The following is a 13,909-nucleotide window of genomic DNA, read 5'->3' as shown; positions in this document are numbered from 1 at the left end:
AGGCCAAGGTGGGCAGATCACTTGAGGCCAGGAGTTCAAGGCCAGCCTGGCCAACATGGCGAATCCCCTAAATCTACTACCAAAAAAAAAAATGCAAAAAAAATTAGCCAGGCATGGTGGCATGCACCTGTGGTCCCAGCTAGTCGGGAGGCTGAGGCACAAGAATCACCTGAACTCGGGAGGTGGAGGTTGCAGTGAGCCGAGATCGCACCACTGAACTCCAGCCTGGGTGACAAAGTGAGACAAAGGAAGGAAGGAAGGGAGGGAGGGAGGGAGGGAGGAGAGGCCGGGAACTCAGGAATGGAAAACCAAATACTATACATCCTCACTTACAAGCAGGAGCTAAGCTGTGAGTATGCAAAGGCATACAGAGTGGTATAGTGGACTTTAGAGGCTCAGAACGGGGAGGATGGGGGTGGTGAGGGATACATATTGGGTACAATGCTCAATACTCAGATGACTGATGCACCCAAATCTCAGAATTCACCACTGTATAATTAGTCCATATAATTAAAAACCACTTGTACTCCAAAAGCTTTTTGAAATTTTAAAAGAAAGAAAAAAAGAAAGAAAAGGCCATGTGCTGTGGTTCACATGTGTAATCCCAGCACTTTGGGAGGCCAAGGTGAAAGCATTATTAGAAGCCTGGAGTTTGAGACCAGCCTGGGCAATATAGCGAGACCCCACCTCTACAAAAAATAAAATAAATAAATAAAGTGGATAGAGAAAGGGAGGAGAAAGTAAGCATGCAGGGAGTAGGTTTATAGATGGCTCCAGTTGAAGGTTGGGGTTGGTGCTCAGGGAAGGAGGGGACAATGGATAGATGAGGGGCCTGAGAAGCAGGAGAGGGTAGGGAATCTAGGATTGGCAGAGACACTGGCCTGAGAGAGGAAGAGAGTGCTTCCTTTAAGGCAGCAGGAGAGAGGGCAGATGTGGGGAGGTGTGTGAATGTGCTTGTCGAGAGCTGGGGAAATTCTGTGATGGCTTTAATCCTCTCTATAAAGAGGTGGCAAGGTCCCACCTGACAGCAAGGGCAAAACGGGCTGGCTGAAGGTGTAAAGAGAATGGGGAGGGCTGGAAATAACCATTACGGACAGTGGGGTTCCAAGCTGACTGAAGAACCACGTGGAGGGCCCCTATGCAGTCAGTGGCCCCGCTTTAAGGGAATATCCGTCTGACCTGTGGAGTCATGTTGTTGCTCGAGCACCGCCCTGTGATGGCAGACAGGAGGGCTCACTTGGAGCTGGCTTTTTTGCCAGACAAATGTGATAAAAAGGCAGAGAGGCGAAGAGGCTTGGGGTATTGACAAGAATGTTATTAAAATGTTGGACCTTGGCATCTAAGTTGGACCAGGAGAAAAGTGAAAAGGAGAGAGCTGAGGAGAGCTCTCTAGGAGAACACGAGGTCAACAGCAGAGAGATCCGATGAGACGGAGCCGTGATCGCGAGGTAGAGGGAGCAAGTGGGAGCAGGAGAGGAGCAGTTTTGGAAGAGGACAGGACCCAGCGTGGGATACTTAGAAAGAGTGGGCTGGGCAGCCTTCAGGGGTCGGCCACTGTGACGGGAGGTCCAGGAGCTGTCTGTCTGCACCGGCACTGAAGGAACCCAGGCTGATGGCAGGAAGTAGCAAAGGCCCCTGAGGAGTCCACTAAGCTGGAAACAGAGGCCCAGCCATTAGCTTTGGCAAAATGGAGGGGAAGAGTCATTATGTCAAGAGCAACATCAGGCCAGGCATGGTGGCTCACGCCTATAATCCCAGCACGTTGGGAGGCCGGGGCAGGCAGATCACTTGAGGTCAGGAGTTCGAGATCAACTCCTGGCCAACATGGTGAAACCCCGTCTCTACTAAAAAGACAAAAATTAGCTGGGTGTGGTGGCAGGCACCTGTAAGGGTGGGAGGGTGAGGCAGGAGAATCTCTTGAACCCAGGAGGCGGAGGTTGCAGTGAGCTGAGATGGTGCCACTGCACTCCAGCCTGGGCGACAGAGCAAGACTCGGTCTCAAAAAAAAAAAAAAAGAGCAACATCAGTGAAAGCCAGAAAGCAGGGTTGTGGTGGGCTGGGGAGCGAGCAGGAGATGGAGGAATAGAGGCGTCTTATAGAAATGGCTCTTGGGTTTGTGGGGAAGGAGAACAGAGAGGCACTCGAGTCTCTCCCACTCTGGAGAGGCGTGTGGGGCCAAGGGAGGGAATTTTTTTTAGGATGGGAGAGACATGCGCATGGGCAGATGGGAATATGCTGTAGTGAGGAGGGTGCAGTGGACGGGGAATAGAGAGCAAAGCCTGGAGGCGCTGGTGCACCCTGAGCATAGGGGAGACACAGCGGAAGGAGGAGAGGTGTGTGGGTTTGAGGATTTGGTAGTGGGAGATGGGGAAGTCCTCCAGTGGTAGCTTCTGTTTTCTCTGGGAAACATGAGCAGAGTGTTCATTGAGAAATTAACTCCTGTATCTTTTCTCCCTGCCCATAGTGACTCAGCTGGAAGACATGAAAGGCATTAGCCAGGGCCAGGCACTGTAGCTCATGCCTGCTGTAATCCCAGTGCTTCGGGAGGCCGAGGCTGGAGGATCTCCTGAGCCCAGGAGTTCGAGATCAGCCTGGGCAACATGATGAGATTTTGTCCCTACAAAAAAAAAAAAAAATTGTTTTTTTAATTAAAAAAGCATTAATCAGGCTTTTGTGTTCTAAGTCCTGGGCCTTTTTTCTCCCATCTCATACCTGAGAAAGTAAACAGGCATTTTGTAGTTCTCGTGCCTGAGCTAAGAGGGAGAACACCACTGTGTCTTGGGGAATTGATGCTTTGGCATGGAGGAGAGGGGAAGGGGGACAGGCATTCTCTATCCCCCCTGACCTGCCCCCACAAGAAAGTGGCTGCATGTGATTCGAAATGCCAAGGACTAAGGGCTGCAACTGTGGGGACCTGTGGGAAAGGTCCTCTTGAAAGAGCTGGGATGGAGGGAGTAGAGGGTTATCTTCCCAAGGACCAGGTCAGACAAGTAAGGCCCTGAAGATGGGCAAAAAATAGCGGAAGCCCTGTGACAGTCAACACTGATGTCTGCAACAGCAGCAGCAGCCTGCAAATTCCTTCCACCTTTCTCTGCAAGGCTGTGGAGCATGGACTGACCATCTCTGGGACTGTGCAAACCCCTGGAGTTCATGGATGATCAGAGGGAGGTGAAGGGCAGCCATGAGTGATAGGGAAATCTTGCTGATCTGGTGGGTAGAGACTCAAGCTGAATTTAATTTGGTTTAGACCAACTAAGGGATGACTAAGAGGTATATTTACGTCATGAGTTTGCAGAGAGTGTCCAGTGGGCCCAGGACCTGGACAAAGGGTGAGCAGTGAGTGGGAGCTGACATCTGGCTCTCTCCTCACTCTGCACCCTGGGGCTGGAACACAGCAGACACACAACGACCACGTGGTGCTACTCGGCCTTCACAGATGAGCACAAGGACATCCCTCCCCCCAAGGCCCAGGAGCAGGGCAGCAGGGTAGCCCCACATGGACCCCGTGCTCACAGTTTGGCAAACTGGACAGAGCCTTGGCTCTTCTCCTTCAGCAGCTATCACGCTCTCCCAGGCCCGGCCACCTGATCTTCTCATCCATGTGGCTTCGGCACCTAGGCCTCTAGTTTCATTACCTTGGGTTTGTATCTAGTTCCAGATGGCGTACATGCAGAGATCTGGGCAGGCTGCTTACAGGCATTCTCTTGCCCTGCCTCAGCAAACACTTTGCCACATGTGGGTGAATGAGAGGGCAGATGCCAATGGGTTAGGATTCTGAGACCCCTGTGTCCCTGTGGGGTTTGGAGCAAGAGCCTGGTTGGTAGAACAGTGAGCACATCTGCTATTCAACCACAGGAAACCAGGGGTCCCAGCTCACCTACCTTCCAATACTGTGCTCAGTAGCCCTGGCAATGCGGGGCAGAGGGAACAGCGCTGCCAGAGCTTCAGGACTACCAAGGCCCAGGTTAGCAGGCACACAGGCTAGCGAACACCACGAGCCCCTCTTCTAGTGCATGCCAGGGCTACAGAAGACTGGGGCTGGATGAGCGCTAAGACTTGGTCATGGAGCTGTTTCCTCATTTAGTCATTTATGTCTGATGGTTCCTTGAGCACGGATAGGAAAGTCAATCTTCATTCCTTTAACAAATATGTATCTATTTGTGTGTCAGGACCCTGTGCTGGCCACTGGGATATGACAGGGGACAAGGTAGACTCATTTCTCCTGCCTGCAAGGAACCTGCTGTCCATAGATCGGGGAGACAGACACAGATGCAAACAGTGGTGACAGCCAGGATGACTTCCTGGAGGAAACAATGGTTCCAAACAGATACAGTTGGCTTTAAGGTGCCAAAACACACTAAAGGTAGAGCAAGTCTTTTTTTTTTTTTTTTTTTTTTAACTGAGTCTCACTCTGTGGCCCAGGCTGGTTCAAGCAATTCTCTTGTCTTAGCCTCCCAAGTAGCTGGAATTACAGGTGCACAACACCACACCTGGCTACTTTTTGTATTTTTTTTTTCTTTTAGTAGGGATGGGGTTTCACCATGTTGGCCAGGCTGATCTCGAACCCCTGACCTCAGGTGATCTGCCTGCCTCAGCCCCACAAAGTGCTGGGATTATAGAGGTTAGCCACTGTGCCTGGCCAGTAGAACAAGTCTTAAGGGGCATTATATTATAACTGCATGCAAGAGAAGTTAGGACCAGTTTGGCTTTGTGTGTGTGTGGACTGAAACCCAAAAGCCAGAAACTCTCTGCATGTGTCCCTCGTGAAGCCATATGGTCTCTAGTCTCTATTTTTCAAAATTTGCAGGACTGATGACTGATTGGACAGTGATGCAGGAGGGAAGGTCTCTGCATGTCAGTGACTAAGTGACTGAAGATGACACTGCCTGAGATGGGGAGTATTGAAGGTAAGCAGATCTGGGGTGGGCAGGACAGAGGAGGCTCTTAATTATATGGATCTGGAGCTCACAGGAGCGGCCCAGACTGGAGATAGAGACTTAGAAGTCATCAGCATATGGTTGGTAGTGGTCAAGATGGTCCAGGGAAAAGGGGCAGAGCAAGAGAAAAGAGGAGGCCTAGGACAGAGTCCCAGAAGAGCAGAAGAGGAGGTGGTAAAGGAATCGGAGAGAGGAGCCAGTGAGGAGAGGGTGGGCCAATGAAGCCAAGGAAAAGAACTGTTATAATAACTCAGCAATGGGCAGGCATAATTGGCTGAAAAGTATACTTTTAAAATTTGGGGGCCGACAGGGAAACTCTAAATCCTCAAAGTTCTGGAAAAAAAGGCAAAAATGCTTAAAGATGCATAAAATTTGCAATACTTCCCCTATGGTGCACCAAAATTACCAATTGTGAAAAACCACACATTGGAAATATTCATTTTTGATCCGTTTGTCATCCAAACCAAACTGTCCAGAATCACCAGAGCCAGTCCCATCCCCTCCTCACACACCAGGGGGCGCACACGCACTGTTTGTGAATTCAAGTTCAGGACAAAAACAGGCAGTGAATCAGGTGGTTAACAGAACCTGATCCCTCAGCCCAGATCCCTGAACATCACAGCAACCTTGCCCTGCACATTACCACGTGATCTCTGAATCCAGGCACCTCAACAATGTCCAAATTTTATTTCTCACCTGACTCCAAACTCAGGTGTTATACCAGAAACACCCCGCAGAAGAAACCCCACAGAGGAGAAATGTCATCTCCTCCTCTGCTCAGTTACCTGACCCAGGGCAGTGGGGGTAGGTTCCCCCATCCTTCATGGTGAAGCCTAGCAAGCAGTGGCAGAGAATGGGGGAGGGGGGGTGGGGGGGGCGGGGCGGTAGATAGGAAAGAGCTGGTGTGGCTTTGGCTGACTCTTGAGTGGTTGTAGCATGGATTGCATGGGGGCGGGGTCTGGAGGCAGGGGCTCTTGGGTTGAAGCTCATCAAATCCCTCTGATCAGTAGGTCTTGGAATAAATCTTCAGGTAGGTTATTGGTTTCACCCAGACATTTCTAGGGTCATCATCTGAGTTTGATATGAGAAGTCAGAAACTCAATACTGAGATTTAAATTTGACTTGGAGGGCATTATCACGTCTTTAATTCCGAGGCCAATGTAAGGTTCACAGTTGGAATTGGTATAATATTGGGGTATTAGCCAGCCTCTGTTTGGGGTTGACACTAGGTCAGAGAAGTGGAGGGTGAGCATGAGGATGAAGGGGCTTTGTGTGGGGTTTCTGCAAAGCCAGTCTCATCTTGGGTTCCAAGATTATTATTAAAGCTGGGTTGGTTTAGGGTCCTAAATGGTCTCAAGGTTGGGTGGGGTTTCAGGTCAGTATCTGTGTTTGGGGGTCCTTTTCTGGTGACTCAATCCCAACTCTGGAATTGAGAATCCCAATTCAGAGTGCATTGGTGTTGATCTGGGAATGGGAGAGCAGTACTGGAGTTTTATGTAAAGCTTGGGGTTCAGAAGAGAGAGAATTGCGGTCCATAGCAAGGTAGCTTTTGGACTTTAGGGTTCATTTAGGGAATGGGGGCTTAGCATTAGCACAGGGGTCCATTTAAGGTCCAGAGTTGGTGCCAGCGTCACTATCAAGGTTAGGGCAGGTAGAAGTAATAAAGAGGTTTAGAGTCAGAATTGGTATTTGGGATCAGTACAGAGGTTCAGAACAAAATTCCTACTTGTGTTAATTTGGGGGCAGATTAAGGGCTTTGGACTCAATATTGGGTTTAGGGCAAAGTGTGGGCTCAGTATCAGGTTCAGATCTGTATGGGGAGGAAATGGGGTCCTAGAGTGGTATTAGGTTCATGCTAGGACTGGGAGCCACTAGAAGGGTCTGGATGTAGTATCAGAGTTTGGTCTGTCCGTGTTCATTATTGGGCTTCGGGATCAATATTGAGGTCCCGGTCAGTTTCGACTTGGCGTTGAGTTGTGGCCTCTCTGGGCCTCCGCGGCTCCGCGGCTCTACGAGCGAGAGTGCACGAGGGGAGGGGCGGCGCCGGGGGCGCGCACGGCAGGGGCAGGGGCGCGGGCGCGAGCGAGAGGGGAGCGCGCGGCTGGAGCTGGCGCGGGAGCGGCGGGAGCGGTGGCGGCGGCAGAGGCGGCGGCTCCAGCTCCGGCTCCGGCTCGGGCTCCGGCTCCGGCTCCAGCTCGGGTGGCGGTGGCGGGAGCGGGACCAGGTGGAGGCGGCGGCGGCAGAGGAGTGGGAGCAGCGGCCCCAGCGGCTTGCGGGGGGACATGCGGACCGACGGCCCCTGGATAGGCGGTGAGTGACCCCCGGGCCCCCCGCCAGCCCCTCCGCGCCCGTCCCTTCCCCGTTCTCCTTGCCCTCCCCGCTAGTCCACCCGGCGGAGCTGGGGGCGGTCCCGGGGGGACGAGGGCGCCGCTGAGGCCGGGCCGCGCCCCCACCTGCCGCGCCCGCAGCCTCGGCGAAGCCCCCCCCACGCCCCAGCCTGGCGGCTCCTCCCCGCTCACCCCGCGGCAGACGCGCCCCCAGCGCTGCCGGCTGGCTCGCTCCTCGCCGCCCCTCGCTGCCTCCCTCCCTCTCCGCCGCACCTTAGCCGCAGCCCGCCCCCCCTTCCCCCGCCCAGCGCAAAGTTTCCCGTTTGCGCTCTTGCTCCCCCTCATCAGTCCCGCCTCGTCCCCCCTTCTAGCGCGGACGCGCTCCGGGGGCGGCCCTCAGACCCCTCAGCGCCCGGCTCCGGGCGGGTCCAGGCCGCGCCCCCGCCCCCGCCGCACAGGCGCCCCCTCCCAGCCGACGGGGGATCCGCAGCCGGCGCGCCCGGGTCTCGCTCGCGGCCCCGGCGCACGTGCGGTCCCGGGCTGCGCCGGGCGCGAGTTTGGAGGCCCCCACCCCCTTCGTTCGCGAGCACGGGGTGGGGAGGGGCCGAACGGGTTGTACCCGCCCCCAACCGGGTGCAACGCCCTGGAGGCCCTGGAGCGACCTGTCCCATGAGGACGTGGCCACTCGGACCCGCTCCGAAAGTTCACTCAGTGGCCGCCCCGCGTCCCGTCCCGTGCCGTGCCGGCTCCCCATCGTCGTGCCCACGTCTCTGTCTCGGCTGCTTTCTGTTTTCCTTGGCGTCTTTGCCTCCCCGTGTCAGTGCCCCTGCAATCCCAGGGTCTCTCCGGCTGTCTCCGTTCTTTTTCCCCAGGTCACTCTGTTCTTTCTCCCCAGGTCTCTTCGTTCTGTCTCCCTGGGTCATCTTGTTCCCTGTTCCTGAGTCTCTCTGTTCTCTCCCCTTGGGTCTCTTCTGTTTCCTCTCTTTGGGTTCTGTCTCCCTTCCTAAATCTTTCTCTGCCTCTTGTCTCTCACTCATCTCTTGGTGTCTCTGCACCCTCTGTGCTAGGCGTCCCCCCATTTCCCTGGAATGCTGCCCCTCTGGTTCTTCCACCCCGGAGGGGGAGGGGCTAGACTTTCTCCTCATTTCAAACCCCCCTGTCCCCCAGTGCAGGGCCCCTGAGTTGGAGCAGGTTGGGGGTGGGGAGCGCTACCTGCCTGAGCTGTGAAATGGGAGAGGGAGGCTGCCCCAGCCTGCGGGTTGTCTGGATCTCCCTGAGGGGCCACAGAGCAGGGCCGGGAGGCTGGATTAGGATGAGGAAGGCTCCACTTCTGAAGGAACAAGGGCAGGGATCCAGAGCGACCTGGTGCCAGATCTGGCCTGAGAACCAGCACTGGGGTGAGAGGCGTAGAAAAGGATGTGGGATGGTGGTTCCAGGCGGGTGCTCATGGGGAGAGATCTGCTGAGAAGGGAAGATCTGATGGGGGATCCTTTGGGAGGCTTCGGGGATCTGAGGGATCCAGAAGAGAGTTCTGACAGGCTATCTAAGGAAATTTCTGTGCTTAGCGCCTTATTAACTCTTGCTTCAGGGAGCATGAAAATCCCTGTTTTTTACTGATTATATGAATGAGCCTAGGGCTTCAAGAAGGAGCAGGTGTAACTCCCCAAGTACAACCCCCTACATTCTCAGCCCCAGGCACAGGCCACACTCTCTCATACCCTCTTGCCTTCATTTCCACACTCAGCTCACCCCCCTCCACCCCCCCACACTCCTTGTTCAGCTGCTTTCTTGACCCCACTCACAAACCTGGACCCGCATGCCAGCCAGGTCTCAAGCAATCTGTGCCTGCACACTCGCAGCACACCTGTGCACATGCACAGTCATCCTTGTGCATTTTTGTATATGCACTGTTTTGCACATTTTACTTGCTCTGTCTCCCTCATCATTTGAAGTGTCTGTATAGTGTTTTGTTTTGTTTTTTTAGTTTCTTTTTCCAACTGCTCTTCCTCTTCCCTCTTTCAACAAGAAAATTGTTTTAACATAATTCCTTCCTTCCTCCGTTTTTTCCTTCCCCTTGCAACTACTGATACCTCCCCTTTATCCAGCTTTGTGTGCCCTGTGCAGGTTGGCTTGGTGTACAGGGCTGCCAAGAGAGGAGGGGGTGGTTGGGTGCTGGTGAAGAAATTTGATGGGGCAGAGTTATAGACTGCAGCAGACGTAAACTAGCAACACATCTTTTGTAGGTAATCGTATTGATATGCAGCAAAATACCAGCCCTGGCAGTTTGGGCACAGTCCACCCTTTTTTCCATCAGCCCGAACTATGGGAGTCTAGCTTTAAGGGTCCTCACTGGGGGCGGGGAGGAGGGGACCCAGACCTCCTGCAATAGAGGTTGTGATACATACCACGGCTCCTCCACTTTCCAGCTGCAGGCCTCAAAGAGGCCCCCTTTCTCCCTGAGTCTCAGTTTCACTCCCTGTAAAATGGGGCAGCTAATCCAACCCGGACTTGGTCCCAAGGCTGTTGTAAGAATCCAAGGGAACTGTGTGGCAGTGCATCATCAGCAGTGGCAGTCACTTCCCATGTGACTGACACTGCTGTGTGCTTGGTCCAAGCTTGCAGCCAGGGCCCTGCCCTTGAGCAGCTCGTGGTCCCTGTGGGAGCAGGTTGCACCATGAGAATGCAAAAGCAATTCAGTGACCTGTTACTGATTGCTGACTGTGTGCCAGACCCCGGGGTAGGCACTTTCAGCCCCGGCTGCCTTGCTTCCTGTGGGGGTAACAGCTATGTAGAAGAGGCAGCCCACGCCTAAGGTTCAGGCATCTGCTCAACTAAAGCAGCTGCACTTCTGAGTTGAGTTAGAACATTGGAAGAGTTCATCAAGAGACAGGGGAGAGTTCAGAGGTCAGGGTGAGATGAGTCCCAGAGGAGACCAAGAAGGAGTGATCTGAACTGGGTTTGAAGGGATTAATAGGGGTTTGAAGAAGAGAGAAAGGACTTGAGGCAGATAAAAAATAGTATGAATAAAGACTGGGAGGTGTTGTCACTTGTGAAGTATTCAGAGATGTGGCAGATCACAGAGGGCATTGAATGCCCTGTTAAGTACCTGTCATTTTACTCTGAGAACCCAGAGAGAAAACACCAAGCTTAAAGCTTGGATAGGGAGGGTGGAGTGTGCTGTGGTCAGGTTTATGTTTCCAGAAAATGCTCTGTGGCTATGGGAAAAGGATGGAGACAGGGTGCCCAGTGGGGCAAGAGGTGCAGGTAAGTAAGGTAAGAGAAGATGCTGGCTTTGATAGGTGGTAGCATGGAGCCATCTTGAAGGCACACTTGTCAGGACAGAGTGATTATTGCATGTGGGAGTGAAGGAGAGGAAGAGGAAGGAGTCCAGGTTCCTGGGAGTGGTAGAGCGGGCCTTCACTGAAGGCCCTGAAGCTTCACTGAGTTAGGGACTTGGTGAGGAGGGGCAGAGAATAAGCTCTTAGTTGGACATGTGGCCCTTCAGGTATTTAGGGCATTTGAGGCTCAGTGTGGGAGGCGCATCAAGGAGGGGCTTTGGTGTGAGGGTATGGGAGAGAAATGTGTTCCGGACAAAGAGAAGCAAGAGCTTGTGAGAGCATGGAGCTGTGCCTATCAGAGAAAGTAACCTCCGACAGTGGGGAGAGCTCGAGTTTTATACTGCTGGGGTTGGACTCTGTTTACTAGCAGCGTGACTTTAAGCAGGTGGCTTAACCTCTCTGAATCCATTTTCTCATTTGTCAAATGATTGTAATAAAAACCCATGCCTTATAAGGGTTATTATGAGGATTAAAGATGTATGTATAAAGTGTGCACAGCACAGGGCTTGGCATCTAGTGAGTACTGTTGTCTGTGTTTGCAGTTACTGTAATCATCCTCAACAGGGGTGGTGTAAACGCACTCTCCCATCAGGGGTCACATGAGGTTGCCTTTAATAAGAAGATAGACTGCTAAGGTTAGGGTACCTGTCTGTCTAAGGTTGCTGCAATTCTGGGCTGAGATTAGCAGGTCGAGGTCCTCAACAAAGGGGGTGCCCAGCCCCCATTGTTATTGATGGGATTGTGAATGTTGCTCAGGTGTTTGACCTTCAGGTGGTGGGCTTGAGAAGACTAGAGGTGAGGCCTGCAGAAGAGACTCCAGGTTTAGGGTAGGTGGAAGGGAATTTTGAGAAGGGGCAGCCTTGGGGTATTGAGTTCTCCATTTTCTTCCACCCTCCCTGGGCCCTGGGCTTCTACTGAGGCTCTTTCCACCAGCATCTGCCTCTGTGGTCCAGATGCACCACGTCTCTGTGGGACCATGACTTCTAGGTCTGAGAACTCCGGTTTTAGCTCCTTAGCAGTATTTTAGCTGCTGTTTCTGGGGACTGTTCCCGGTGCAGCCACAGGGGCATTCTGGGGGTTGCTCCAGAGGGCAGCTGTGCCTGTATTCCCCTAGGTATCTACTTGCTGCTGACCCACTGCCGGGCCAGGTTTCAGGCCTGGCAGATGATGGGAACCCTGCTGGGGCCAGCCCTGGGTTAACCCCAAGGGCTTTCTTTCTTGATATTGGACATGACTGTGGACTTCACCCCTTCTGAGGCCTTTCTGGGTGCAAAGCAGTGTGATTCCTTTTTTTTTTTTTTTTGAAACAGAATCTCACTCTGTTGCCCAGGCTGGAGTATAGTGGTGCAGTCATGGCTCACTGCAGCCTCCACCTCCTGGACTCAAGCAATCCTCCTACCTTAGCCTCCTGAGTATCTGGGACTACAAGTGTAGTCCCACCTGGCTAATTTTTGTATTTTTTGTGGAGACGGGGTTTTGCCATGTTGTCCAGGCTGCTCTTGAACTCCTGGCTCAAGTGATCCACCTGCCTTGGCCTCCCAAAGTGCTGGGATTACAGCGGTGAGCCACTGTGACTGGCCAGCAGTGTGGTTTCTAACTTGGGTCCTGAACCATTCAGGCCCTTTCTGAGTAGCTTTCTAGTCAACTTTCCAGGTGTCAGTGCCAGCTCTGTTCTAGGGGTGTATCTGGTTGTCCTGATTGTTCTGGGCTCTGTCCCAATGTGAGTGTAGAGTAGTTCTGGGAGCTGCAGTTGGTGAATCTGAGTCTTTATTTGGTTGCCTGATAGGTTGTTTTGAGACCAGTTTGATCCCAGACTTATGTGGTTCAAAATTACTGTCTGGCTTTTCTAGGATCCTGCCCTCATGCTGTTCTGTGTGCCTCTGGGTCTTTGCAAATGTTTAGTCTTCTAAAATGGTCCCTGGCCGCTTTGGGTACACTCCTCTTTCCAGGTGTGGCTTCTGCTCCATGTAGGGCCTATCTCAGATTCCAAGCACGAGACCCTGCTGTGGCCCTGGGTGTGGCAGCAGTGCCTGGCCAGCTTGGGGGAGGCCTTTCCCATTACCCAGTTCCCTGCCTTGGACTCTGCCCCTCTGCCCAGGGTCTCTGCACAATGGCATAGCCAAAAACCTCACTTGAATACTGTGAGGCCCTGCGGGCATCTCTAGACAAATGGGCCTTTAAGTTTGGGGCCTGGAAGCTGGTTTGTCTGGCCAGACCCGCCGGGCAGCCTATATGCTGGGAGCAGCAGCTGCTGGAAACGAGAAACTCGACTTGGGGAGCTGGGAGGGAAGCCTGCAGAGAGGGCTGCGGGTTCTGGTGCAGGTAGGTGGGGCAGTGGAGGCTGGGTCGGTGAGCTGGCGAGGGCCGTCTTGGGTCAGTTGGGATGGCCTTCAGTCGATGAGAGCACCCCCATATTGGCAGAGGTGGTTAGTGCAACTTGAGGGTAATTTCCAGGTGCAGAGGTGTGTCCTTGATTTCACGATGAGGGTCAGTCTTGGGCCGGTGAGGACATTCCCATGCACCACCCTCCCACTGTGGTTTCTTTGTATCCGTTATAGGAGGAGCCAAGGTGGCAGAGTGGAGTGGGGCGAGGATCACTGTGCATGTGAGGGCATGAGGTGAGAAGCCTGCTACAAGGTGCAGCTTGCATCGAGTAGGCCAAACAGCTGAGCTTCTGTGAGGTGGTGTGGATGTATCTGACCCCCACCCCCACTCAGGATGGCACCCACGCTGGTGGGGGCTCAATAATGGCTCTAGAAGGAAGGGGCTGGGCTCTGTTGCTGCATGTGTGCCAGCGGAGGAGGCATCCAGGGGCACACCTTCATTTTAAAAATTATAGAGAAGCAGAAAGTCAAAAATAAATATTGCTTCTGAAGCTTCTTTGAAGACTGGCATGTATGTTGGAGTGTGTTCTTCCAGGCTGGGCTGTTTTCTTTGAACTCATCCATGCGTTCATCCACTCATTCAGTGTATGTTGACTAAGCACCTACTACGTGCCGGCTGTCAGCCCGGCGCTGGGAATATGGAGATGAGCTGGGCAGCCACAGTCCATGTTCCTATCAAGCTTATGATAGTGACTCAATCATTGTAAAAATATGTAGAGTCATGTTTGTGGTCACAGCTCCAAGCCAAGGTCCAGGCGGGTAGTCTGGGACATCGTGGAAGGCTTCCCTGAGAAAGTGCCACTGGATCTGAGATCCGAGGGTAAATTGGCCAGAGGAGCACGGGTAGCCTGTGCCAGGCAGTGGCATTCAGCACCGGCAAGGTTGGGAGACAGGAAGAAATTTGGCACATTTGAGGATCAGAA

The 13,909-nt window shown here is 53.2% G+C and overlaps 1 protein-coding gene across 1 annotated transcript in view; it reads left to right on the top strand.

Annotated features, from left to right (window-relative positions):
* Window positions 1-1,299: 1,299 nt before the first annotated feature.
* Window positions 1,300-13,909, top strand: part of PTPRF (protein tyrosine phosphatase receptor type F) — a 99,253-nt gene continuing 86,643 nt past the window's right edge. Inside the window, 2 exon segments of the mRNA XM_033226745.1 lie at window positions 1,300-1,448; window positions 4,808-4,907. The gene's annotated coding sequence lies outside the window, so the exon portion shown is untranslated.

The sequence above is a fragment of the Trachypithecus francoisi genome, unplaced genomic scaffold (assembly GCF_009764315.1).
Source record: "Trachypithecus francoisi isolate TF-2019V2 unplaced genomic scaffold, Tfra_2.0 Lachesis_group12, whole genome shotgun sequence".
Classification (NCBI taxonomy): domain Eukaryota; kingdom Metazoa; phylum Chordata; class Mammalia; order Primates; family Cercopithecidae; genus Trachypithecus; species Trachypithecus francoisi.
The sequence above is the reverse complement of the archived record's forward strand: the minus strand, read 5'-3'. Positions and strand labels throughout refer to the sequence as shown.